This window comes from Ascaphus truei, chromosome 19 (assembly GCF_040206685.1).
Source record: "Ascaphus truei isolate aAscTru1 chromosome 19, aAscTru1.hap1, whole genome shotgun sequence".
NCBI classification, from domain to species: domain Eukaryota; kingdom Metazoa; phylum Chordata; class Amphibia; order Anura; family Ascaphidae; genus Ascaphus; species Ascaphus truei.
The window spans coordinates 20725675-20753367 of NC_134501.1; the positions used below are offsets into that span (position 1 = coordinate 20725675).

Here is a 27693-nt window from a genome sequence, read left to right on the forward strand (position 1 = left end):
GATCGCTGGGTTCCCAGATATCTGTATGTACACCCCTGTCATTTACTTTCCGACCCCTTGCTCACTTCCTGTGGAGTCCTAGTGATGTCATCGTTGCCCGCAGGAAGTGAAGCAGGAATGTAAACACGCTGCTCGTATGACACCGACCCGCCCAGCTTTGGGACACCGGTGGGACACAAGTCAGGCCTGTTACTTGCCAATATTGCGGCTTTAACTCTTTCACTGTCAGAGCAAGAGCTTACCAAACGTCCTGGCACCGCAGGAGTTATATACCCAGCTTCACTGATTGGACGTGCCCCAATGTGGCGGCCCGCGGGAGTTAACAAACCGCACCGCAAATAACACAGGAGCCTTTCTACAGGCCGCAGAGCCGGAATGACCTGTTGCAGAGCGGCTCCGCGTGGATAATTCTCTGACCCCGGCCAGAGCACCGGGAGGAAAAAGCAGAGGAGAAAAGGCCATTTCTATCACCAATAAAAAGATGACGAGACGCAACTGTCCAGCTCCGCACGTGAATACGAGACTGGGTGGCAGTGTGCCGAGGCCCCAGCCGGGGCTGATGTGGTGAGGTGTGAACATGTGAAGCAATCACGGGAGGCGGGAGGAAGGCGCACAACATATACAGTAATGACAGCCGGATTGTTCCCTGTAGAGGAACAGGGGTGGCCCAACTACAGGTCAGGTTCTCAGGATATCCCTGCTTCAGCACAGGTGGCTCAGTCATTATGACTGACTCTTGTTCTCAAGGGCCACCAACAGGCCAAGGTATTAGAGATAGCCCTGCTTCAGCACAGGGGGGCTCAATCAGTGGCTCAGTATTGAGCCACCTCTGCTGAAGCAGGGATATCCTGAACACCTGACCTGTTGGTGGCCCTTGAGGACTGGAGTTGCCTACCCCTGCACTAGACTGTAAGGTCTCCGGAGCAGCCCCCTCATTACCTCTTCGTATGCGTTTGCACTTGTTTAGTATGTCATTCTGTTTATGTCAGCGATATCCCCATTGTACCGTGCTCCCCGATATGCTGGCACTTTACAAATAAACAGTAATAATAATAGTAATAGATTTGGTTGAAAAAAAGGAATTCAATCTTTGCTAAATTCCAAAGACATCAATATCTTCCTTTCCTCTGTCACTTGTGCCCCCCTGGGGAATGCCTCTGTCACTTGTGCCCCCCTGGTGAATGCCTCTGTCACACTGTTACGGTCTGTGCCCGGGACCTCTCCCGCCTGGGGTCCCTGCATGAAATGCACGAACCGCTTCACACGCCAGGCTTGGTGACACCGCGCTACACGTTGGGAACACTCTGTGTGACACGTAAGTATCACTCTCCATGAACTAGCAAATAATACACAGGCATCGCTAAGAAGATTACACAGTGCTTTGTTACTGCCAAGACAAAGCTTATTGTGCATTATAGGGATGTCTGTCACCCCTCTGGGACCCTCTCAGAGTAAATGGGTACCGCTTTTTCTGCATTAGAGAAGATCAAGGCAATGTTCTGGTATAATTACATATGAAATTATTTTATCTATCACAGCACCACATTTTCCCCTGTAACGTGGCCCTTTCTTGGGAGGGGGGGGGGGGTCCTATTTAGAGATGTCTGTAATTTAGATTGTAAGCTCTGCAGGGTAATGAGTTAACATCCTTCTCCCTGTGTTGTATGGCCAGTCTCCTGTCATTCAGTCAGTCCTGCTAATTCTGTAAAGCCCTGAGAACATGGTTAGGAAAAGATGGCAACCACCCCCCACAATGACCACAACTAAATTCTCGCTTCCCCTGGAATAATTCCAGCCCGAATGATGGCTCTGTTCCTATTCACGCTCACACATAGGATGTCGTTGGTGTGATTTGTTGATATTTGGTATTTTGCAGTGTGTGGGGTGGGGGGGGGGGGGGGGGTCTTGTCATTTGTTTGGCATGAAGAGTATTTCTTTTCACAGTAGTATGTTGGAGCTGGTAAAGTGTATGTTTCGCAGCAAGTTAGTACAGTACAGTATTTTCTGTCCCAATGTCTTCTATGTTAGAAAACGTATCTGTCAGCTACAAGGTCCCTGCACTGAGGCACTCCTCAGCAACTGATGTGAGAGTGATGTCCTCACCATGTGGGGGGCTTAGTGATATCCTCATCATGTGAGGGGCTCGGTTATGTCCTCACCATGTGGGGGGCTTAGTGATATCCTCCCCATGTGGGGGGCTCGGTGATATCTTCGCCATGTGGGGGGCTTACTGATGTCCTCACCATGTGGGGTCTCGGTGATATCCTCACCATGTGGGGGCTCACGATATCCTCACCATGTGGGGGGCTCTGTGATATCCTTGCCATGTGGGGGGCTTACTGATGTCCTCACCATGTGGGGGGCTCGGTGATATCCTCACCATGTGGGGGGCTCGGTGATGTCCTCACCATGTGGGGGGCTCTGTGATATCCTCCCCATGAAAGGGGGGCTAAGTGTTATCCTCACCATGATAGGGGGGCTCGGTGATGTCCTCACCATGTGGGGGGCTCGGTGATATCCTCACCATGATAGGGGGGCTTACTGATGTCCCCGTCATGTGGGGGGGGGCTTAGTAATATCCTCACCATGATAGGGGGGCTCTGTTATCCTCACCATGATTGGGGGGCTTACTGATGTCCTCGCCATGTGGGGGGCTCTGTTATCCTCACCATGATTGGGGGGCTTACTGATGTCCTCGTCATGTGGGGGGCTCGGTGTTATCCTCACCATGATAGGGGGGCTTATTGATGTCCCCGTCATGTGGGGGGGGGAGGGGGCTTAGTGATATCCTGATTGAGAGGGGTTTGGTTATGTCCTCACCGTCTGGGGGGCGTGGGGTGTCTTTTCTGATAAGGCTTCAAATACTATAGCGCAGCACCAGATATAAAAGGGGATCAACCTTAACCTCTTCACAGGGTGACAAGTGGGCATTACAGATACCCCACTGCAGCCAATACTGTGCCACTAACACACTGTGAGCATCACGCAGGGAGTGTAAGCTCTGCGGGCGAGACAGAAATCACACTGACATGTACATCCCCACACATATATACATATCCATACATATACACAGCACATATAGAGCCCCCCCCCCCCCCTCAGCCCGCGTCACAGGGGGGTCCCTGTCACTCACCGTCCTGGGGTCAGGCTGGAGCTGCAGGTCAGTGATCAGGGGTCACAAATCCAACAGTTACCGGTCCAACAAAAAGTAGCTGCAGCATGTCTCACCCGAGCCTGGGGACTGTCACCCGAGCCTGGGGACTGTCACCCGAGCCTGGGGACTGTCACCCGAGCCTGGGGACTGTCACCCGAGCCTGGTGCTTCACTAGATCAGAGCCTGTCCGGTGTCTCTGGGGGAGGTGGGACCCTCTCTTGCGGGTAACCCACCCCAGGCTGCCCCTTCTCACCCTCTGCGTGTCACCCCTCTTCCCCGGATAGATGTGACCCGCTCCGGGTGTCTCTGGGGGAGACCTCCCTCCTCTGCCCCGGTCACATAACCCGCATTCTCGCCGCAGCCCGGACCCGCACCCGGGGGTATCAGGCTCAGGTCCGGTCCGGTCCGGGTGTGCAGTCCCCGAGTATAAAAGTGCTCAGTGTCCCGGTGCTGGCGGTCCCGGCTCTCTGTCCCGGTTCCCTGGTTCTGTCTGTCCCGGTTCAGATTGTCCCGATGCCCTGGTTCTGCGTGTCCCGGTTCCGCGTGCCCCGGTTCCGTGTGCCCCGGTCCTCCTGCGCTGCCTCTCACACTCACACTGCTGCTCCTCCTCACTCAGCGCTCAGTGTGGCAGAGGGTGCAGTGCCTGCATGCCCCTGCAGGGGGAGCTGCGACTCATTAACCACTTCCCCGCCGGGCAGGCTGCTCTGGGGCTGCACTCACATACACAACAAAGGACATTGTGTGCAAATGGGCATTCTGCAGTGTAGAGTGACACCGAGTATGTCTGTCTCCTGCCAGACAGGCTATGAGCCCATAGACTTCGCTTGGTAATACATTGCAGGGAAAACAAGAGGTTAAAATAATGTGAAACGCGAAGGGTTAAGGATAGAGTGATGAAATCCGAGCATCAATGCGTTGCTGGGCCCTCCAGCACCCGCGGGGTTAATATCTGCATTCTCCAGCTGTGAAAGGACTGGTCCTCTGAGGCTCATGCTGGTTGGCAGGGAAGATGTTAAACTGTCCACTCAGCAGGAACTAACATTGCCCTGGCTCAGGGGTGGGCAGCTCCAGTCCTCAAGGGCCGCCAACAGGTCAGGTTTTCAGGATAACCCTGCTGCAGCGCAGGCGGTGCAGTCTTCAGAGCCACCTATGCTGAAGCCTGACCTGTTGGGGGCCCTTGAGGACTGTAGTTGCCCGCCTCTGCCTCAGCTTCTCACCTCCTGCCTGTCCCCTGGTGTCACCCTGTCACTGCAGCCTGTCACTGGCTCTCTATCTCCTCTGTGCCTGTGTGGCTGCAATTACAGACACTTGGGGACACAGTGATCCCTCTGTTATGGTGACGGGTGGATGAAGGGCTCACAGATCTGTCACGCTCGCTCTGTCTTCCCGGTAACCCTTTCACTGCCCAGGCCTGGGAGTGGCAACCTCCGGGGGTGAAAGTGTCCAACATGTCGGAGTTCGGTGACATGGCCTTTGTGACCCCCGAGTCCCTTTGCTGCCACCATCGCGGAGCCGGGCTGCAGAGCAATGCATTGCTGGCCTCTCTGGCAGCGAAGGGTTAATAGGCTCCTGGCTGCAGAAATATAACCCATCGATTGCAACAATGACACCTGTATTTGGGAGAATGTATCAAATACTCACTGCTGTAAATAAAGTGCCACCCAGGGGTGCTGAACTCCCGTCCTCAAGGCCCCCCAACAGGTCAGGTTTTCAGGATAGCTCTGCTTCAGCACAGGTCGCTCAATCAAAGGCTGAGTCTCTGATTGAGCCACCTGTGCTGAAGCAGCGACTGATCGAGCCACCTTTGCAGAACCAGGAATATCCTGAAAACCGGACCTGTTGTGGGGGCTTGAGGACTGAAGTTGAGCACCGTTGGTATAACCAACAGAATATATAGTATTGCGGGTGTATATACTTCTATTGATTAAATCTGGTGCTGTGCTTTTTTTGTTGTATATCTAGCTCCCAATGTCTGTTTAAAATCATATTATCCCTGGGCAGACCATAGCGCTGCCGGCTGTTGTGCTCTGAAGGAGTTAATTATAGTGTATATGTTTTGCATTAGTTAATTCCTTTTGTGTAAAAACAGCATACTGCATTATATAACATTTCCGAGTATCTGTATACGTTTCTAAAGGCCTCTTGACAAGGAGATATACTGTATGTTAAATGGTAGCACTTAATGTATGTACTGTATATAGTGTGTGTGTGTGTGTGTGTGTATATATGTATATATATATATGTATATATGTATATATATATATATATATATATTATACAGGGGGAGCACAGTGGAACGCAATTCCTGTACCTTTTTTTCTTAGACCACACGTTCAATTTTATAGCATTATTGTCATAATCTAAAAAAAAAAAAAAACAGAATTTTTATATGTTTTATAAAACAATTAGAATGTAACAAATATTATTTGCTAAAATAATAACAGATTCTAAACGGTTTTTGAAATATGAAACAATATGTATATTATCGCGCTTGTTTGGTTTGTTTATTACTGCGCGTGCCCAAGAATCATTTGCCCCCGCGTCCCATTCTCACGTCGGCGCTCCCTCGCCTTGGTTAAGCACTGTGTATGTGTGGGGTTATTGCAGGGTAAGGGACCCCTCGCCCTAAATGTTATGGTTTGATTTGTAAGGTGCAGACATAAAACGATGCTGTAACCCCTCCACTGCCAGAGAGGCCTGCAAATCATTGCAGAGCAATGGGACTGGGGTGAACGCGACACCCTCTGTGTGTGCTGTAAAGTGCTGTGCACACCGCTGTTCTCCTGCCCGTGCTGGCAGCCGCAGTGTGAGGGGCTCAGAAACAGCCCCCACCCTGGCTGTGTCTGAGTGTGGGGCAACAGATAGGAGCAGGCAGACAGATGGGCTCACTGATAAGAGAATGTTTGCATCCCATACAGAGGGCTTCTGAAACTGCAGGCAGGATGTGATACCATCCCAAACTGCCCCCACTTCTGTACCTGGTCTGTCCCACTCTTTTTTTGACATACGTACAGAACAGGGCCCGTCTGTTATACTGGCGCTAACAGGTGCAACTTGGGGACAATGTCGCTGCCTTTAAGGCAGGAGTGGCCAACTCCAGACCTCAAAAAGCTTCCAACAGGTCAGGTTTTCAGGATATCCCTGCTACAGCACAGGTGGCTCAATCAGTGGCTCAGTCAAACACTGTGAAGCAGGGATATCCTGAAAACCTGACCTGTTGGGCGGTCTGGAGTGGAGAACCCCGGTATTAATGCGTTCCTTCCCAGGCTCAGCTCTCTTTATTATTTTCGTTTATTTGTAAAGCGCCAGCAGACAGTCCCTTTATCTCTGGCACCACTTGCAGATCGCAAGCTCTGCAGGAGAGAGACTCGCGGTGTCCGAGGAAAAGGCACGTGCAAAAAATCAACGTCAAATGAAAAATCCGTTCGCATTTACAAGCAAACATCATGAATGAGATAGAAATAGCCGCGTTAGTCCGACTGCGATAGTGCAGAGGGAATGAGTGTGCAGAGTGAATGAGTGTGCAGAGTGAATGAGTGTGCAGAGGGAATGAGTGTGCAGAGGGAATGAGTGTGCAGGGTGAATGAGCGTGCAGAGTGAATGAGCGTGCAGAGTGAATGAGTATGTAGGGTGAATGAGTGTGCAGGGTGAATGAGTGTGCAGAGTGAATGAGCGTGCAGAGTGAATGAGCGTGCAGAGGGAATGAGCGTGCAGAGGGAATGAGCGTGCAGAGGGAATGAGCGTGCAGAGGGAATGAGCGTGCAGAGGGAATGAATGTGCAGAGGGAATGAGCGTGCAGAGGGAATGAATTAAGGAAATCAGAAATGTGTAAATATATTCTCTCTCCCTCACCTGCTCTCTCTCTCTCCCTCACCTGCTCTCTCTCTCTCCCTCACCTGCTCTCTCTCTCTCCCCCTCACCTGCTCTCTATCTCTTCCTGCCTCACTCTCTTGCTCGCCCTCCCTCTCTCCCTGTCTCTCTCTTCCTCTCTCTCTCTCTCTCTCTCTCTCTCTCTCTCTCCCTCTCCCTCTCCCTCTCCCTCTCCCTCTCCCTCTCCCTCTCCCTCTCCCTCTCCCTCTCCCTCTCCCTCTCCCTCCCACTCTCTGTCCCTGTCCTCTCTCTCTTCCTCCATGTTTCTCTCTCTCTCTCTCTCTCTCTCTCTCTCTCTCTCTCTCTCTCTCTCTCTCTCTCTCTCTCTCTCTCTCTCGCTCTCTCGCTCTCTCGCTCTCTCGCTCTCTCGCTCTCTCGCTCTCTCGCTCTCTCGCTCTCTCGCTCTCTCGCTCTCACTCTCTCCCCGTCTATCTCTCTCTCTTGCTCTCACTCTCTCCCCGTCTATCTCTCTTCCTCCCTCTCTCTCTCCCTGTATCTCCCCCTCTTCCTCTCCCTCTCCCTCTCTCTTCCTCTAACTCTCTCTCTCTTCCTCTTACCTCTCTCTCCCTCTTTCGCTCTTCCTCCCTCTCTCTCTCCCTGTATCTCTTCCTCTCACTCCATTCCGTCTCTCCCTCTCTCTTCCTCTAACTCTCTCTCTTCTAAGGCTGCGGCCACACTGCCGCTGACCGAGCGGTGCTTGGCGAGGTTACTTCTCGCAATTTAAATTTTGACGTCACCGTTCACGCGGTGCGGGCACATGTGCGCGTGCACACACGCTCACCCACGCTTGGCGCTTACATAAACAAAAAAAAGTGACTTTGAACCGCGCTCAGCTTGCCTGCAACGCTCCCCCGCACGCGCTTGCGAAATAGCTAGGACACCCAGCGCTCATGCTTGGAGAGCTGGTGATGTCACCGTTCTCCAAGCATGAGCGCGGTCAGCGCCAGCGGGGCCGCAGCCTACTCTCTCCCTCTTTCCCTCTCTCTTCCTCTTTCTCTCTCTCCCTCTCCCGTTCCTCCCTCCCCTCCCCGGATCACAGTGTGCAGCAGCAGGTTGCAGAGAGCAGATAAGGAGTTGGCGTGAGAGTGGGGACGCCTCAGCCGGGAGTTGGTGGATATCACACACTGCAGATGGGTCTGACCAGGCCACATCTGGCAGCAGCAACCCCCCCCCCCCTCCTTTATCCATCTCTCTCTGGTATTATCTCTTCCTTCTCTCTCTCTCTGGTATTATCTCTTTCTCCCTCTCTCTCTGCTATCATCTCTTCCTTCTCTCTCTCTCTTATCTCTTCCTTCTCTCTCTCTCTGCTATTATCTCTTCCTTCTCTCTCTCTCTTATCTCTTCCTTCTCGCTTCCTTCTCTCTCTCTGCTATTATCTCTTCCTTCTCTCTCTCTCTTATCTCTTCCTTCTCTCTCTCTCTTATCTCTTCCTTCTCTCTCTCTCTCTCTCTCTCTCTCTCTCGTATTATCTCTTTCTCCCTCTCTCTCTGCTATTCTCTCTCTCTCTCTCTCTCTCTTTCTCTCTCTCATCTCTTCCTTCTCTCTCTTATCTCTTCCTTCTCTCTCGTTCAATATGGTAAATAGAAGTTACTACATTGTTCACTGTGTGTTACCCGGCTAACATACACACGCTCTCCTCTCCCTCACTATATCACATACACACTCTCTCTCCCTCAGTATATGACACTCTCTCTCTCTCTCTCTCACTATATCATACTCTCTCTTTTTCCTTTTTTGCCTGTCTCTCTTCCATCTGAATCATCCCATTAAAATAACCCTTCCCCTAGCTCAGCCCCACTCCCCAAATCGTTCCCTGACACAGTGGGGGGCTTGCCCGTCACCCCCTTATTTGTTCCTATAACTGGGGGTGGTGTTTTTCTCTTGGTCCTTGGTCACTCTGTTTGCTCGATGTCACATTTAGAAGCCCGCTTCACGCTTCTCCACCTGCCATATGTCCCATGCCGGATTCTGCCCACTCAGAACCTGAATGCCACCCAAACCCAGCCTCATCTCCCAGCTGTCAGCACCCAGCTCTGCTGAGTCCATGTCAACATCCATATGTATGCACAGCCCTGTGTGTCAACACACAGTATGCAGCACGTGCTGCCTGGCCTGAATTAACCCCTTTCCTTTGTGTTGGGCCTGTGTGTAAGAATATCAGCTGTTTTTTTCCTCAGCTGGCTGTCAGAGTGGAATCTTCAGATCACAGAGTTCTATCCAGCGGATACACACAGACAGCAAGGGCAGAGGGGGTGCCCCATAGTGCCACATCCAGAGAGAGCAGGGGCAGTGCCAGTCTCCCCGTCAGAAACATGCACCCATTTATACAGAGATATGGGGCAGTGCCAGCCTCCCCCTCACCCACCCATATATACAGAGAGCAGGGGCAGTGCCATCCTCCTCACACACCCACCCATATATACAGAGAGCAGGGGCAGTGCCAGCCTCCTCCTCACACACCCACCCATATATACAGAGAGTAGAGACAGTGCCAGCCTCCTCCTCACACACCCACCCATATATACAGAGAGCAGGGGCAGTGCCATCCTCCTCACACACCCACCCATATATACAGAGAGTAGAGACAGTGCCAGCCTCCTCCTCACACACCCACCCACATATACAGAGAGCAGGGGCAGTGCCAGCCTCCTCCTCACACACCCACCCACATATACAGAGAGCAGGGGCAGTGCCAGTCTCCCCGTCAGAAACATGCACCCATTTATACAGAGATATGGGGCAGTGCCAGCCTCCCCCTCAGCCACCCATATATACAGAGCAGGGGCAGTGCCAGTCTCCCCGTCAAAAACATGCACCCATATATACAGAGAGCAGGGGCAGTGCCATCTTCCCTCTCATACACATAGGGCCCCCAGTCCCTACGTTGGTGCTTGGGCGGACAGTGGTGCGCCCCCAGTCCCTGCGCTGGTGGTGGGGTGGGGAGAGGTGTGCCCCCAGCTCCTGGGCTGGTGGTTGGGTGGGGAGAGGCGCGCCCCCAGTTCCTGCGCTGGTGGTTGGGTGGGGAGAGGTGCGCCCCCAGTTCCTGCGCTGGTGGTTGGGTGGGGAGAGGTGCGCCCCCAGTTCCTGCGCTGGTGGTTGGGTGGGGAGAGGTGCGCCCCCAGTCCCTGCGCTGGTGGTTGGGTGGGGAGAGGTTCGCCCCCTGTCTCTGCGCTGGTGGTTGGGTGGGGAGATGTGCGCCCCCAGTTCCTGCGCTGGTGGTGGGGTGGGGAGAGGTGTGCCCCCAGTCCCTGCGCTGGTGGTTGGGTGGGGAGATGTGCGCCCCCAGTCCCTGCACTGGTGGTTGGGTGGGGAGAGGTGCACCCCCAGTCCCTGCGCTGGTGGTGGGGTGGGGAGAGGAGCCCCCAGTCCCTGCGCTGGTGGTTGGGCCGGGAGAGGCGCCCCCAGTCCCTGCGCTGGTGGTTGGGTGGGGAGAGGTGCGCCCCCAGTTCCTGCGCTGGTGGTTGGGTGGGGAGAGGTGCGCCCCCAGTTCCTGCGCTGGTGGTTGGGCCGGGAGAGGCGCCCCCCAGTCCCTGCGCTGGTGGTTGGGTGGGGAGAGGTGCGCTCCCAGTCCCTGCGCTGGTGGTTGGGTGGGGAGAGGTGCGCCCCCAGTCCCTGCGCTAGTGGTTGGGTGGGGAGAGGTGCGCCCCCAGTCCCTGCGCTGGTGGTTGGGTGGGGAGAGGTGCGCCCCCAGTTCCTGCGCTGGTGGTTGGGTGGGGAGAGGTGCGCTCCCAGTCCCTGCGCTGGTGGTGGGGAGAGGTGCGCTCCCAGTCCCTGTGCTGGTGGTTGGGTGGGGAGATGTGCGCCCCCAGTCCCTGCGCTGGTGGTTGGGTGGGGAGAGGTGCGCCCCCAGTCCCTGCGCTGGTGGTTGGGTGGGGAGAGGTGCGCCCCCAGTCCCTGCGCTGGTGGTTGGGTGGGGAGAGGTGCGCTCCCAGTCCCTGCGCTGGTGGTTGGGTGGGGAGAGGTGCGCCCCCAGTCCCTGCGCTGGTGGTGGGGTGGGGAGAAGTGTGCCCCCAGTCCTTGCGCTGGTGGTTGGGTGGGGAGAGGTGCAGCCCCAGTTCCTGCGCTTTTGGTTGGGTTGGGAGAGGTGCGCCCCCAGTCCCTGCGCTGGTGGTTCGGTGGGGAGAGGTGCGCCCCCAGTCCCTGCGCTGGTGGTTGGGTGGGGAGAGGTGCGCTCCCCGTTCCTGCGCTGGTGGTTGGGTGGGGAGAGGTGCGCCCCCAGTCCCTGCGCTGGTGGTTGGGTGGGGAGAGGTGCGCTCCCAGTCCCTGCGCTGGTGGTTGGGTGGGGAGAGGTGCGCTCCCAGTCCCTGCGCTGGTGGTTGGGTGGGGAGAGGTGCGCTCCCAGTTCCTGTGCTGGTGGTTGGGTGGGGAGAGGTGCACCCCCAGTCCCTGCGCTGGTGGTTCGGTGGGGAGAGGTGCGCCCCCAGTCCCTGCGCTGGTGGTTGGGTGGGGAGAGGTGCGCTCCCCGTTTCTGCGCTGGTGATTGGGTGGGGAGAGGTGCGCCCCCAGTCCCTGCGCTGGTGGTTGGGTGGGGAGAGGCGCGCCCCCAGTCCCTGCGCTGGTGGTTGGGTGGGGAGAGGTGCGCTCCCAGTTCCTGCGCTGGTGGTTGGGTGGGGACAGGCGCGTCCCCAGTCCCTGCACTGGTGGTTGGGTGGGGAGAGGTGCGCCCCCAGTCCCTGCGCTGGTGGTTGGGTGGGGAGAGGTGCGCCCCCAGTCCCTGCGCTGGTGGTGGGGTGGGGAGAGGTGCGCCCCCAGTCCCTGCGCTGGTGGTTGGATGGGGAGAGGTGCACCCCCAGTCCCTGCGCTGGTGGTTGGGTGGGGAGAAGTGCACCCCAGTTCCTTCGCTGGTGGTTGGGTGGGGAGAGGCGCGCCCCCAGTTCTTGCACTGGTGGTGGGGTGGGGGGAGGTGCGCCCCAGCTCCTGCGCTGGTGGTTGGGTGGGGAGAGGTGCGCCCCCAGCTCCTGCGCTGGTGGTGGGGTGGGGAGAGGTGCGCCCCCAGTTCCTGCGCTGGTGGTTGGGTGGGGAGATGTGCACCCCCAGTTCCTGCGCTGGTGGTGGGGTGGGGAGAGGCGCGCTCCCAGTCCCTGCGCTGGTAGTGGGGTGGGGAGAGGTGCGCCCCCAGTCCCTGCGCTGGTGGTTGGGTGGGGAGAGGCGCGCCCCCAGTTCCTGCACTGGTGGTTGGGTGGGGAGATGTGCGCCCCAGTCCCTGCGCTGGTGGTGGGGTGGGGAGAGGTGCGCCCCCAGTCCCTGCGCTGGTGGTGGGGTGGGGAGAGGTGCGCCCCCAGTCCCTGCGCTGGTGGTTGGGTGGGGAGAGGTACGCCCCCAGTTCCTGCATTGGTGGTGGGGTGGGGAGAGGTGCGCCCCCAGCTCCTGCGCTGGTGGTGGGGTGGGGAGAGGTGCGCCCCCAGTCCCTGCGCTGGTGGTGGGGTGGGGAGAGGTGCGCCCCCAGTTCCTGCGCTGGTGGTTCGGTGGGGAGAGGTGCGCCCCCAGTCCCTGCGCTGGTGGTTGGGTGGGGAGAGGTGCGCCCCCAGCTCCTGCGCTTGTGGTTGGGTGGGGAGAGGTGCGCCCCCAGTCCCTGCGCTGGTGGTTGGGTGGGGAGAGGTGCGCCCCCAGTCCCTGCGCTGGTGGTGGGGTGGGGAGAGGTGCGCCCCCAGTCCCTGCGCTGGTGGTGGGGAGAGGTGCGCCCCCAGTCCGTGCGCTGGTGGTTGGGTGGGGAGAGGTGCACCCCCAGTCCCTGCGCTGGTGGTGGGGTGGGGAGAGGTGCGCTCCCAGTTCCTGCGCTGGTGGTTGGGTGGGGAGAGGTGCGCTCCCCGTTCCTGCGCTGGTGGTGGGGTGGGGAGAGGTGCGCCCCCAGTCCCTGCGCTGGTGGTTGGGTGGGGAGAGGTGCACCCCCAGTCCCTGCGCTGGTGGTTGGGTGGGGAGAGGTGTGCCCCCAGTTCCTGCGCTGGTGGTTGGGTGGGGAGAGGTGCGCCCCCAGTCCCTGCGCTGGTGGTGGGGTGGGGAGAGGTGCGCCCCCAGTCCCTGCGCTGGTGGTGGGGAGAGGTGCGCCCCCAGTCCCTGCGCTGGTGGTTGGGTGGGGAGAGGTGCGCCCCCAGTCCCTGCACTGGTGGTGGGGAGAGGTGCACCCCCAGTCCCTGCGCTGGTGGTGGGGTGGGGAGAGGTGCGCTCCCAGTTCCTGCGCTGGTGGTTGGGTGGGGAGAGGTGCACCCCCAGTCCCTGCGCTGGTGGTTGGGTGGGGAAAGGTGTGCCCCCAGTTCCTGCGCTGGTGGTGGGGTGGGGAGAGGTGCGCCCCCAATTCCTGCGCTGGTGGTGGGGTGGGGTGAGGTGCGCCTCCAGTCCCTGCGCTGGTGGTTGGGTGGGGAGAGGTGCTCCCCCAGTTCCTGCGCTGGTGGTGGGGTGGGGAGAGGTGCGCCCCCAGTTCCTGCGCTGGTGGTGGGGTGGGGAGAGGTGCACCCCCAGTCCCTGCGCTGGTGGTTGGGTGGGGAGAGGTGCGCCCCCAGTCCCTGCGCTGGTGGTGGGGTGGGGAGAGGTGTGCTCCCAGTCCCTGCGCTGGTGGTGGGGTGGGGAGAGGTGCGCCCCCAGTTCCTGCGCTGGTGGTGGGGTGGGGAGAGGTGCGCCCCCAGTTCCTGCGCGGTTGTGGTGGGGTGGGGAGAGGTGCGCCCCCAGTCCCTGCGCTGGTGGTTGGGTAAGGAGAGGTGCGCCCCCAGTCCCTGCGCTGGTGGTTGGGTGGGGAGAGGTGCACCCCCAGTCCCTGCGCTGGTGGTGGGGTGGGGAGAGGTGCACCCCCAGTCCCTGCGCTGGTGGTTGGGTGGGGAGAGGTGCGCCCCCAGTCCCTGCGCTGGTGGTTGTAACACAACAGATGCAGCTGCAGCTGAGTATTTGGCCCCTGCAGATGTTCCTCTTCCGCTTTCACAGCCCCCGCACCGCGCAAACGTCTTCCCTCCTCACCACAAGCAGACACACATTACACGTGGGCTGTGCATGTCTGTGTGCATGTCTGTGTGCATGCAAGTGCGTGTCTAAGTCTGTGTGCGTCTACATGCTAATATATGTGTACCTCTGTCTGCCTGTGTGTCTGTATACACCCTGTCTGTGTGTACATCTGTGTGTGTCTGTGAGTACACATCTGTCTGTGTGTACATCTGTGTGTGTCTGTGAGTACACATCTGTCTGTGTGTACATCTGTGTGTGTCTGTGAGTACACATCTGTCTGTGTGTACATCTGTGTGTGTCTGTGTGTGTCTGTGAGTACACATCTGTCTGTGTGTACATCTGTATGTTTCTGTATACACCCTGTCTGTGTGTACATCTGTGTGTTTCTGTATACACCCTGTCTGTGTGTACATCTGTGTGTGTCTGTGAGTACACATCTTAGATTGTAAGTTCCTCGGAGCAGGGACTCCTCTTCCTAAATGTTACTTTTTATGTCTGAAGCGCTTATTCCCATGACGTGTTATTTATATTATTTGCTATTTATATGATTGTCACGTGTATTACTGCTGAGACGCGCTATGTACATTAATGGCGCTATATAAATAAAGACATACAATACATCTGTCTGTGTGTACATATCGGTGTGTGTGTATGTGTGTACATCTGTGTGCGTGTGTGAGTATATATCTGTCTGTGTGTACATCTGTCTGTGTGTATATATCGGTGTGTGTGTGTGTGTACATCTGTGTGCGTGTGTGAGTATATATCTGTCTGTGTGTACATCTGTCTGTGTGTATATATCGGTGTGTGTGTGTGTGTGTGTGTGTACATCTGTTTCTCACTGTATATTTGCAAGTATTCTTCTGCACATATGAGTGTGAGAGCACGTGTGCTTGTCTGTGTATATGTGTTTTTATATGTGCGTATATGTATGTTTGCACGTGTTGGCACATACTTGTGTGTATGTGCATATATTTATATGTATGTATATTTGCCTGTATGTGCTCAGCAGTACAAACTCCCCCTCGTTCCTCTCTTTACAGCACAGGGACACACATCTCAACCGTGGTCAGCGGCAGCGCAAGCCTCCCCCCCGAGCAGGGGGTGGGCAGGTTTGTTAAGGGGCTCAGATACTTGTTTATCTCTGGTGTGCGGCTGTGTGCTGCCACAGGACGATCCCAGAATCTGCAAAGTACAGAGACCCCCCCCATGCATCTTATCACAAGTACCATCCTCATGTAAACACTCGCCCCCAACGTGCTCTGTTCTGCACTTTCCTGTATATATTGGGTAGCACAACACATTGGCCGACAGAAAAGTCACACACAGAACAAATCACTTAGATGCACGATAGCAGGACAGCTGTGACACGCAGGGATCCTTGCTCATAGGAGCTTACAGTCTATAGAACAAGGGTGGCCAACAGGTCAGGTTTTCAGGATACCCCTGCTTCCGCACAGGTGGCTCAGTCTTCGATTGCATCACGTGCCGAAACAGGGATGTCGTGAAAACCTGTCCTGTTGGGAGCTCTTGACGACTGGAGTTGTCCACCCCTGCCTTGGAGCGGAGAGAGGTGAGTGAGGTCCCTGCTATTTATACCAGTGAAACCAATATAACAGCTTTCTCACGTTGTGTAAAACCACATCGCATCTCGCTAAGAAAAGGAAACGCACACAGGCATTGGGGGCCAAAGCAGAAAGCTGTATTAATAATTCATACACATTCTTCACCCGACCGATGAATTTCAATATTGGTAAAACAACTTGAAATCTGAAAGTGTTTATATATTCCTATCAAAGTGCTATCGTGTTCTTAAAGCTCCAAAGCATGCAGCCCTCACAAGGGTGCAACGGGAAACCACGCTGATAGCAGTCACCCTCTGCAATGTTTAGATCAGGGGTAGCCAACTCCAGTCCTCAAGGGCCACCAACAGGTCGGGTTTTCAGGATACTGCTGCTTCAACACAGGTGGCTCAGTCTTCGGCTGCATCGCCTGTGCTGAAGCAGGGGTATCCTGAAAACCAGACCTGTTGGTGACCCTTGAGGACTGGAGTTGGCCGCCCCTGGTTTAGATCAATATTAAATAAATGGCTATTTAGCAGTAAGTAGCATGTCAGCAGTTATGTGCCACGCTGGGGAGTCTGCAAGTCACAAACCAGCAATCTATTCTGCACACATCCTGTTATCACTGTCACCCGACAGGGTGTACAGCTGCAGTGCAGAGCTCCCCTATCTGTATACACACAGAGGAAGCTCCAGCTGTGCACAGGAGCAGAGGGATTTCTCTTGGCATCTTCCCAATGGCTGGCTGATCCAAATATTACAGGGAGGGAGCAGCAGGTGAGAAGACAGCCTGGGGAGAGATGGGGAAAAGGGGAGATACAGCATGTGTGTGGCAGGGGGAGCCCACCTAAGTGAAAGAAAGATACTGAGAGGGTGGTGGGGGGAAACAAGCTGCAGGTGAGGAGGGGAGAGAAGGTGGATGAGAGCAGAGAAGGGAGAGGACAGGGGTGGGGAGAAGGGATAGGTTAGGAGAGAAGAAAGAGGACAGGTTGAGGAGAGACTGGAGGACATGGGGGGAGAAGAAAAGAAAGGAAAGGTGAGAGAATGGAGAGGAAAGGTGAGGAGAGAAGGCAGATGGGAAGGGACAGGACACGTGAGGAGAGGAAGGGAGAGGACAGGTGAGGATAGAAGGAAGAGGGCAGGTGAGGAGAGAAGAGAAGGAAGAGGAAAGGTGAGAGAAGGGAGAGGGCAGGTGAGGAGAGAAAGGACAGGACAGGTGAGGAGAGAAGAGAAGGAAGAGGAAAGGTGAGAGAATGGAGAGGGCAGGTGAGGAGAGAAGGAAGAGGGCAGCTGAGAAGAGAAGGGAGTGGACATGTGAGGAGAGGAGAAGGGAGAGAAAAGGTAGAGAGAGAAGGTAGAGGACAGGTGAGGAGAGAAGGAAGAGGAAACATGTGGAGAAAAGAGAGAGGACAGGTGAGGAGAGAAGGGAGAGGACATGGGAGGGGAGAAGGGAGAGGACAGGAGAGAAGTGAAGGGAGAGAAGGTAGAGGACAGGTAAGGAGAGAAGGTAGAGAAGGTTACTGCTTGGGCAGTAGCTATGACTATTTCATGTTTCATATTGAATGTCCATTTTATACCAGTTCAGAGCTGCAGCTTTCAATAGTGCATAACATGTGGGAAAATGGGAAGGCAAGACCGTACAGTTATATGCACATACATACATTATCATCTGTACAACTCCTCCTATTACCCCATATAACTCCTCCTATTACCCCATGTAACCTCTCCCTATAACTCCTCCTATTACCCCATGTAACCTCTCCCTATAACTCCTCCTATTACCCCATGTAACCTCTCCCTATAACTCCTCCTATTACCCCATGTAACCTCTCCCTATAACTCCTCCTATTACCCCATGTAACCTCTCCCTATAACTCCTCCTATTACCCCATGTAACCTCTCCCTATAACTCCTCCTATTACCCCATGTAACCTCTCCCTATAACTCCTCCTATTACTCCATATAACCCCTCCCTATAACTCCTCCTATTGCCCCTATAACTCCTCCTATTACCCCATATAACCCCTCCCTATAACTCCTCCTATTACCCCATATAACCCCTCCCTATAACTCCTCCTATTACCCCATATAACCGCCCCCTATAACTCCTCCTCTTACTTCACTGATTGAGCCACACCTGTGCCGAAGCATGGACTGATTGAGCCACCTGCGCTGAAGCAGGGATATCCTGAAAACCTGACCTGTTGGTGGCCCTTGAGGACTGGAGTTGCCCCACCCCTGCAACAGGGGAACACAGGAGGCTTGCGATGAATCCCGAAACCATTCAGCCTCTTGTCTGCTAAACCCTGTATTTTTAACAACTTTTTAAATGGCGAGCGGCAGATTAATAAACCGTGGCTCCTGCAGCCCGTATTTATTCTATCTTAAATGCCACTTTGTCAGGCTGCGTGGCCGGGCCCTGGCGAGCCGGAGTGAGGATGGCACATACTAGGATTTGGTGTTATCTCTCTGGACCAGGCGTCTTCCTCTCTGTTATCAGCAGTGTGCAGCCCTGGTTGGCTCTTAAAGTGACGGTAACCTTCTCGCCGCGCATTATTCCCCGCTCCGTCTGATTCTCTTTATCAGAGGAGACGCAGCCAGCTTGAAATTTCCATTTTTTATCTCTTTTATTTACTTCTCTGTAATGTCCTTTGGAGCATATTTTATTTTCATCAAGACGTTGCTATTGATGACCCCAGCACTCCCCCCCCCCCCCCCCCCACTCACGCAGGCCCCCCCCCCTTGGATGTGGAAGGTTTTTGAGAAGAGAGTGAGATTCTTTTTAAGGTTTTGTTCCTTTATTTATGAGTTGGAATGAGAGGGGCAAATGTTTTAACCCTCTCTGATCCTGCAGAGCATTCCTGAGCATTAGTGGGCAACAGTCGGGTTCCCTCAAGCGCTGCCCTCTCTCCCCCCCCCTCGGTGCAGAAGGAGAGGGGCAGAGTCTCTGCCACAGATCGGAGCTTCCCCCCACTCACTCTCCCCTGCCACTTTCTCCCCCTCAGCTATCATGTCACCCACTACCCCCCGCGGTTTACCCTGCCAATGTCACCTACTACCCCCATGTCACCCACTTCCCCCTCCGTGTCATCTATTCCCCCCATGTCGTCTATTACCCCTCATGTCCCCTATTACCCCCATGTCACCCACTTGCCCCTCCATGTCATCTATTCCCCCCATGTCATCTATTACCCCTCATGTCCCCTATTACCCCGATGTGACCCACTGCCCCATCCATGACACCCACTACCCTTCCATGTCACCTATTACCCCCATGTATGTATGTATGTATGTCTTTCTTTATATAGCGCCATTAATGTGCACAGCGCGTCACAGCAGTAATACACGTGACAATCATATAAATAACAATTAATACAAATAACAGGTCATGGGAATAAGTGCTTCAGACATAAATGTAACATTGTGGAAGAGGAGTCCCTGCTCCGAGGAGCTTACAATCTAATTGGTAGGTAGGGAGAACGTACAGAGACCGTAGGAGGGAGTTCTGGTAAGTGTGTCTGCAGGGGGCCAAGCTTTGTGTATATAGTATTAGTCACAGTACTACTCATACTCAGTGCATGTCACCACTACCCCGCCATGTCACCCACTACCCCCCCCCCCATGTCACCCACTACCCCCCCATGTCTCCCACTACCCCCCCATGTCACCCACTACCCCCCATGTCACCTATTACCACTCATGTCACCCACTACCACCCCCATGTCACCTATTACCTGCCATGTCACCCACTACCCCCAACATGTCACCTATTACCTGCCATCTCACCCAATCCCCTCCCCCCCCCGGTCACTCTCTTCCATTCGCATCTCTCACTCTCCCCCCATGTGTTCTGCTGCCCCAGTGAATGTTAAGGGTAATGTGTGGCCCTTTCGAGGGCTCAGGGACCCCACATGCGTGTCGTGAAGTATATCATGGTTCCCACCACTGGTGTAAGGGGACTGCAGCCAATATAGAATGGTACAAGCACAGCATCTTAATGACTATGGAGTCTGGAGACTGTCCTATATCAGGGTGACAGTGAGACAGGAGGCACATATGGCCCGTGGACCCTGCCCCTTCTCCCACAGGGTCATATTGTAACACAGGAGGGGGCTTCTGGCCCATAGAGTCTGTTCTCCCACCACGGTTATACAGTGACACAGACAGAAGGGACCTCTCGCCCTCCATCCTCAGGGTGACACACAGAAGGGACCTCTCGCCCTCGATCCTCAGGGTAACACAAACAGTAGGGACCTCTCGCTCTCCATCCTCAGGGTGACCGACAGAAGGGACCTCTCGCCTTCCATCCTCAGGATGACACACAGAAAGGACCTCTCACCCTCCATGCTCAGGGTGACAGATAGAAGGGACCTCTCGCCCTCCATCCTCAGGCTGACACAGACAGAAGGGACCTCTCGCCCTCCATCCTCAGAGTGACAGACAGAAGGGACCTCTCGCCCTCCATCCTCAGGGTGACCCAGACAGAAGGGACCTCTCACCCTCCATCCTCAGGGTGACACAGACAGAAGGGACCTCTCACCTACCATCCTCAGGGTGACACAGACAGAAGGGACCTCTCGCCCTCCACCATCCGGGTGACACAGACAGAAGAGACCTCTCACCCTCCATCCTCAGGGTGACAGACAGAAGGGACCTCTCGCTCTCCATCCTCAGGGTGACAGACAGAAGGGACCTCTCGTCCTCCATCCTCAGGGTGACACAGACAGAAGGGACTTCTCGCCCTCCATCCTCAGGGTGACAGACAGAAGGGACCTCTCGCCCTATTTCCTCAGGGTGACACAGACAGAAGGGACATCTCGCCCTCCATCCTCAGGGTGACAGACAGAAGGGACCTCTCACCCTCCATCCTCAGGGTGACAGACAGAGGGGACCTCTCGCCCTCCATCCTCAGGGTGACACACAGAAGGGACCTCTCGCTCTCCATCCTCAGGGTGACAGACAGAAGGGACCTCTCACCCTCCATCCTCAGGCTGACAGACAGAAGGGACCTCTCGCTCTCCATCCTCAGGGTGACAGACAGAAGGGACCTCTCACCCTCCATCCTCAGGGTGACAGACAGAAGGGACCTCTCGCTCTCCATCCTCAGGGTGACAGACAGAAGGGACCTCTCGCCCTCCATCCTCAGGGTGACAGACAGAAGGGACCTCTCGCCTTCGATCCTCAGGATGACACACAGAAAGGACCTCTCACCCTCCATCCTCAGGGTGACAGATAGAAGGGACCTCTCGCCCTCCATCCTCAGGGTGACACAGACAGAAGGGACCTCTCGCCCTCCATCCTCAGAGTGACAGACAGAAGGGACCTCTCGCCCTCCATCCTCAGGGTGACCCAGACAGAAGGGACCTCTCACCCTCCATCCTCAGGGTGACACAGACAGAAGGGACCTCTCACCTACCAACCTCAGGGTGACACAGACAGAAGGGACCTCTCGCCCTCCACCATCCGTGTGACACAGACAGAAGAGACCTCTCACCCTCCATCCTCAGGGTGACACACAGAAGGGACCTCTCGCTCTCCATCCTCAGGGTGACAGACACAAGGGACCTCTCACCCTCCATCCTCAGGGTGACAGACAGAAGGGACCTCTCGCTCTCCATCCTCAGGGTGACAGACAGAAGGGACCTCTCGCCCTCCATCCTCAGGGTGACAGACAGAAGGGACCTCTCGCCCTCCATCCTCAGGGTGACAGACAGAAGGGACCTCTCGCCCTCTTTCCTCAGGGTGACACAGACAGAAGGGACCCCTCGCCCTCCATCCTCAGGGTGACACACAGAAGGGACCTCTCACCCTCCATCCTCAGGGTGACAGACAGAAGGGACCTCTCGCTCTCCATCCTCAGGGTGAAACAGACAGAAGGGCCTCTCGCCCTCCATCCTCAGGGTGACACAGACAGAAGGTACCTCTCGCCCTCCATCCTCAGGGTGACACACAGAAAGGACCTCTCGCTCTCCATTCTCAGGGTGACACAGACAGAAGGGACCTCTCGCCCTCCATCCTCAGGGTGACACAGACAGAAGGGACCTCTCACCCTCCATCCTCAGGGTGACACAGACAGAAGGGACCTCTCACCCTCCATCCTCAGGGTGACACAGACAGAAGGGACCTCTCACCCTCCATCCTCAGGGTGACACAGACAGAAGGGACATCTCACCCTCCATTCTCAGGGTGACACAGACAGAAGGGACCTCTCGCCCTCCATCCTCAGGGTGACACAGAGAGAAGGGACCTCTCGCTCTCCATCCTCAGGGTGACACAGACAGAAGGGACCTCTCACCCTCCATCCTAAGGGTGACACAGACAGAAGGGACCTCTCGCCCTCCATCCTCAGGGTGACAGACAGAGGGGACCTCTCGCCCTCCACCCTCAGGGTGACACACAGAAGGGACCTCTCGCTCTCCATCCTCAGGGTGACAGACAGAAGGGACCTCTCACCCTCCATCCTCAGGGTGACAGACAGAAGGGACCTCTCGCTCTCCATCCTCAGGGTGACAGGCAGAAGGGACCTCTCGCCCTCCATCCTCAGGGTGACACAGACAGAAGGGACCTCTCGCCCTCCATCCTCAGGGTGACACAGAGAGAAGGGACCTCTCCATCCTCAGGGTGACAGACAGAAGGGACCTCTCGCCCTCCATCCTCAGGGTGACACAGAGAGAAGGGACCTCTCGCCCTCTATCCTCAGGGTGACACAGACAGAAGGGACCTCTCGCCCTCCATCCTCAGGGTGACACAGACAGAAGGGACATCTCGCCCTCCATCCTCAGGGTGACACAGAGAGAAGGGACCTCTCGCTCTCCATCCTCAGGGTGACACAGACAGAAGGGACCTCTCGCCCTCCATCCTCAGGGTGACACAGACAGAAGGGACCTCTGGTGTACGGACTGCATCTTCCAAAATATGGTGACGATACGAGTATATTGAGCCTGTTCCTTAAAGTTGATTGTGTGACACAATGACAGGGTGTTATATGATCATTTTGTCACTCGTTACTGTGGAGTACACGATTCTGAGGGCATATTCCACATACATCTAAGGCATGGTGGGGGCACCTTCTACTGCCCTTCCTGCCAATAACTGCCCTGGCTTGGGGCAGAAACCCAAAGACACATGGTGGACTGGTGGCAGAGTGAATCTCTCAGGGGGGGGCAGCGCAGGAAGAAGCCGGCGATTGAAATGAGCTCGCTGTAATCGCATTACACCTCAGCAGCGTCTGTCGCCTGCCATCTGTTCACTACACCAAGAGCGTCAGAGGTGTGCGCAGAGAGAGGGGCACGGGGAGCTGCAGGGAGAGGGGGGGGCAGGGGTACTGCAGGGAGAGGGGGGCACGGGGAGCTGCAGGGAGAGGGGGGGCAGAGGAACTGCAGGGAGAGGGGGGGGCATGGGGAACTGCAGGGAGAGGGGGGCATGGGGAACTGCAGGGAGAGGGGGGCATGGGGAACTGCAGGGAGAGGGGAGGGCAATGGGAACTGCAGGGAGAGGGGGGAGGGAACTGCAGGGAGAGGGGGGGCAATGGGAACTGCAGGGAGAGGGGGGGCAGGGGAACTGCAGGGAGAGGGGGGGGCATGGGGAACTGCAGGGAGAGGGGGGCATGGGGAACAGCAGGGGGGGGCATGGGGAACTGCAGGGAGAGGGGGGGCATGGGGAACTGCAGGGAGAGGGGAGGGCAATGGGAACTGCAGGGAGAGGGGGGCAGGGAGAAGGGGGGCAATGGGAACTGCAGGGAGAGGGGGGGCAGGGAACTGCAGGGAGAGGGGGGGCAATGGGAACTGCAGGGAGAGGGGGGGCAGGGAACTGCAGGGAGAGGGGGATGGCAATGGGAACTGCAGGGAGGGGGGCATGGGGAAATGCAGGGAGGGGGGCATGGGGAAATGCAGGGAGAGGGGGGGCGTGGGGAAATGCAGGGAGAGGGGTGGCATGGGGTAATGCAGGGAGAGGGGGGGCATGGGGAAATGCAGGGAGAGGGGGGGTGTGGGGAAATGCAGGGAGGGGGGAGGGCACGGGGAAATACAGGGAGAGGGGGGGCATGGGGAAATGCAGGGATCTGGGAGAGAGGGCACGGGGAGATGTAGGGATCGAGGGGAGGCAGTGATGGGGGGGGGAGAGCATGGGGAGATGTAGGGATCTATGGTGGGCACTGGGGAGATGTAGGGATCTAGGGATTGGGGGGGAGGACACAGGGAAATGTAGGGATCTAGGGGAGGCAGTGATTGGGGGGGGGGCATGGGAGATGGAGGGATCTATGGGGGCATGGGGGAGATGCAGGGATCTAGGGAGGGCAGTGATGGAAAGGGGGGCATGGTGGAGTTGCAGGGATCTAGGGGGGCAGTGGTGGAGGGGGAGAGGGCAGGGCACGGGGGAGATGCAGGAATCAAGGGGGGGCAGTGATTGAAGGGGAGAGGGCACAGGGGAGATGATGGGATCAGGGGGGCAGTGATGGAGGGGGAGGGATAGGGGGCTAGTGATGGAGGGGGGGAGTGCACAGAGAAATGCAGGGATCTAGGGGGGGCAGTGATGGAGGGGGGAGGGCAAGAGGGAGATGTAGGGATGGAGGGGGTGGCAGAAAGAGAGAACAAGGCAATGAGACAATACTAAAAGAGAGACAGTGACAGGCACCTGTCCCCTCCACTAGTGACAGAGGTAATTCTTTCTTCTCTTTTGACTCGAATGGTAAACGGTTTGCAAGTTTCCTGCTGAGACGGAGCCGGAGACAAGGACCGCCAACATCTTCCTGAGGAGGGGAGTAAAACGCATGGCCTGGTGGAGAAGGGGTTAACGCACAATTCCGGAGCCAGTTCCTCGTGACCTTGAGCCAGCTCCTTTACCTCCCTATGCATCAGGCCCATGTAATATATAACCCACCCTATGATTATCAATGGGTTAATGTAATTATTGGTAATGTGAAAATATCAACTTTTTGGCCCACTTCAAACCCCTTAGAGCAGGGGGTGGGCCACTCCAGTCCTCAGGGGCCACCAACAGGTCAGGCTGTCGGGATATCCCTGCTGCAGCACAGGGGGCTCAATCAGTGGCTCAGTCGAACTCTGAGCTAATGATTAAGCCACTTGTGCTCAAGTTGGGACTGATTGAGCCATCCTGAAAACCTGACCTGTTGGTGGCCCTTGAGGACTGGAGTTCCCCCCCCCCTGCCTTTGAGTTAACAATAAAGTGTAAAACACCTAACGCATTCAGAAAGTTCTAGGTAAGAGTTAAGTGTCAGTAATAGTTATATGCCGCCATGTAATAGTGAGAGGATCTCTTCTAAGTCTGAACCCCATGTGCACTATTTTATTATTAGCAACGTAGCTATTGAAATAGCAGGAATATATATGATATGTACCCTATATAGATAGGTCAGCCCAAGAGTGCCCATACAACCGCTCCCTATAACTGCTCCTATTGCCCCATATAGCTGATCCCTATAACTCGTCGTCTTACACCATATAACCGCTCCCTATAACTCTTATTGCCCCTGAGAATTTGTGACTCGAGGTATTAAGTACAGCATGTGCAGTGTACTGGCTCCTTCTGATTGTAAGCTCTTCAGGTTAGGGATCCCGACGGCTCTGTGTTATATCCGTTTCCCTGCTGTGAATCCCGGCCTCACGCACACTGTTTTTGGCAGCTGGTGTACAGGTAGGTACAGTGACAAGCGCCGGGTCACTGTGAGCTGTCTCCCACCTCTTCCTCCTGCAGCAGCTGGCAGCGCTTAATTAAAACCCAAACTGCGCACTTCCACCTAGTGACAAATTAACAACAAAGCGCAAAGCATCACACAGGGAGGCCATTAACCCCGGGAGTGCTGCAAGCGCTCCGCAGAGCACGGCGCCTTATGTTCAACAGATCCCTTACTAAGGGGAAGACCAACTTTACTAGTGCCTTATCGCCACTGTTGTAAGAGTCCTGTTATTATAATGGGTAAATAATATGTACAATGTTCCACGCCGCCCTGGCAGTGAAGCGGTTAAACGGCTGCCATTAAACTCTCTGGGTAAGAAACTTGTTTCGAATGTTTGACGAGGTTTGAAGTATGACTATTACATCCGACACAGGCCCGGAATCACAGAACAGTTAATCAGATGCTCTGCGGGTCGTTAATAATGTCAGCTTGACGCTCAGACCCCACAGCGCCTGCGCACGGAGAATCCCGACTGGTAATGGAGGGATCGCCATGGTTACCGCTCCTGCTGCAACTTCCTCTCACAGCGGCTGGCTCTGCGCAAACCACGGTTTGGGATGTGAAGGGAGAAGGCCGTCACAAGGCAGCCATCTTAATTAAAAGCCACCAAAAAAAAAGGCCCATTTTCTATCAAACTCCTGAATAGGAGTCAAACTTTTATTATTGTTTTCGGCAAATCGTGGTTATTCCATGGGAGGCAGATCTGTCAGCGAGGGAGGCCTATATCAGGTCAGGATTTTATTGCCATACAGAGTAGGACAACAATATCTTCCCCAAACACCGATATGCAAACATCCCGTTATAATAAGTGAATCAACTAACTGCTCCCTATAACTCCTCCAATTACCCCAAATAACCACTCCCTACAACTCCCCTTATTGCTCAAAGTAACCCCTCCCTATAACCCCTCCTATTGCTCCATATAACCGCTCCCTATAACTAATCCTATTACCACATAAATAGGGTGACCAGATGTCCCGGTTTTGCCGGGACAGTCCCGGTTTGTTGGGTTCTGTCCCAATTGTTTGGGGTGCTGTCCCGGCTTTTTAGCCCGTTAGCCGCATATGCGCACGAGCAGCCGGCAAGTGCCAACTGCGCATGCAAGACATTTGTCCTGGTTTTTACCAGGACAAATCTGGTCACCCTACCGATATAACCGCCCCCTATAACTCCTCCTATTACCCCATATAACCCCTCCCTATAACTCCTCCTATTACCCCATATAACCGCTCCCTATAACTCCTCCTATTACCCCATATAACCCCTCCCATAACTCCTATTACCCCATATAACCGCTCCCTATAACTCCTCCTATTACCCCATATAACCGCTCCCTATAAGTCCTATTACCCCATACAACCCCTCCCTATAACTCCTCCTATTACCCCATATAACCCCTCCCATAACGCCTATTATCCCATATAACCCCTCCCTATAACTCCTCCTATTATCCCATATAACCCCTCCCTATAACTTATTCTATTACCCCATATAACCTCTTCCTATAACTCCTCCTATTACCCCATATAACCCCTCCTATAGCTCCTCCTATAACCCCATATAACCTCTCACTACAACTCCTCCGATTACCCCATATAATGTAACCTCTTCCCATACATCCTCCATATAACCGTTCCCTATAACTCTTCTAATATAATTATTTTATTAAAATAAAGATGAAAATGTAGATGGGTAAATATAACAGGGAGAAAATGAGGTGAGTGATTGCCCCAATAACGTGTGCTACAGAGTATAAATGTTCCCACAACTTGAAGAAAGTCTCAATAATGCCAGTATACAGTATATCGGGAATATATAACACAATGATGGTATAACAAACGGAGCAAACAAAGTCCAATGACTTGACCCCTAGTGTGGGGGATAGCCTAACGGTGATGATAGGAGAGGGATGACCGGGGGGGGGGGGTCTCTTGACCGGCACCAGACTCCTTCAATGTAATAACCGCACATAAGACCAGTCCTCCTGGGGAAGCTCCGTGATTAATGGAGAACAAAGTCCACTTGCTACATGTGTCCGGATGTGCGCGCTCCTCGCTGTTCGTAGCACACGGAGGAAGAACTTTGCACTGGGAAGAGAGAAGGGGCAGCGGGCACTGCTGGGCAAGTGCTAATGAAGGCTGGACTGCGCTGGGGTACAAAGTATTTATTTAGCCATATGCAAACATGGATAAAAAGGGAAGGTCTCCCGAAGTATGACAAAGCCCCGTAGGGGCGAAACGCGTTAGAGATACTTCGGGGACCTTCCCTTTTTATCCCTGTTTGCATATGGCTAAATAAATACTTTGTACCCCAGCGCAGTCCAGCCGTAATTAGCATTTGCCCAGCAGTGCCCGCTGCCCCTTCTCTCTTCCGGGTAAATATAACAGTAGTGATACTCTGCACCATCGTACTTTGGTAGTTGTGTTTTGTTTTGGGTGCAGGATGAGCGACATGGAAGGGGACACAGTGACAGAGAAGGGGAC

The 27693-nt window shown here is 55.0% G+C and overlaps 1 protein-coding gene across 6 annotated transcripts in view; it reads right to left on the reverse strand.

The window, feature by feature from the left end:
• CBFA2T3 (CBFA2/RUNX1 partner transcriptional co-repressor 3) overlaps window positions 1-27693 on the reverse strand; it is an 82611-nt gene that overhangs the window by 35209 nt on the left and 19709 nt on the right. For 2 of the 6 annotated variants that reach the window (XM_075576816.1, XM_075576819.1), the window contains exon 1: window positions 3134-4454. The exons of 1 other annotated variant lie outside the window; for it this stretch is intronic. The gene's annotated coding sequence lies outside the window, so the exon portion shown is untranslated. Of the gene's footprint in view, window positions 1-3133; window positions 4461-27693 lie in introns of those variants that run through there. 3 more of the 6 variants (XM_075576814.1, XM_075576813.1, XM_075576818.1) reach the window with 3 other exon arrangements.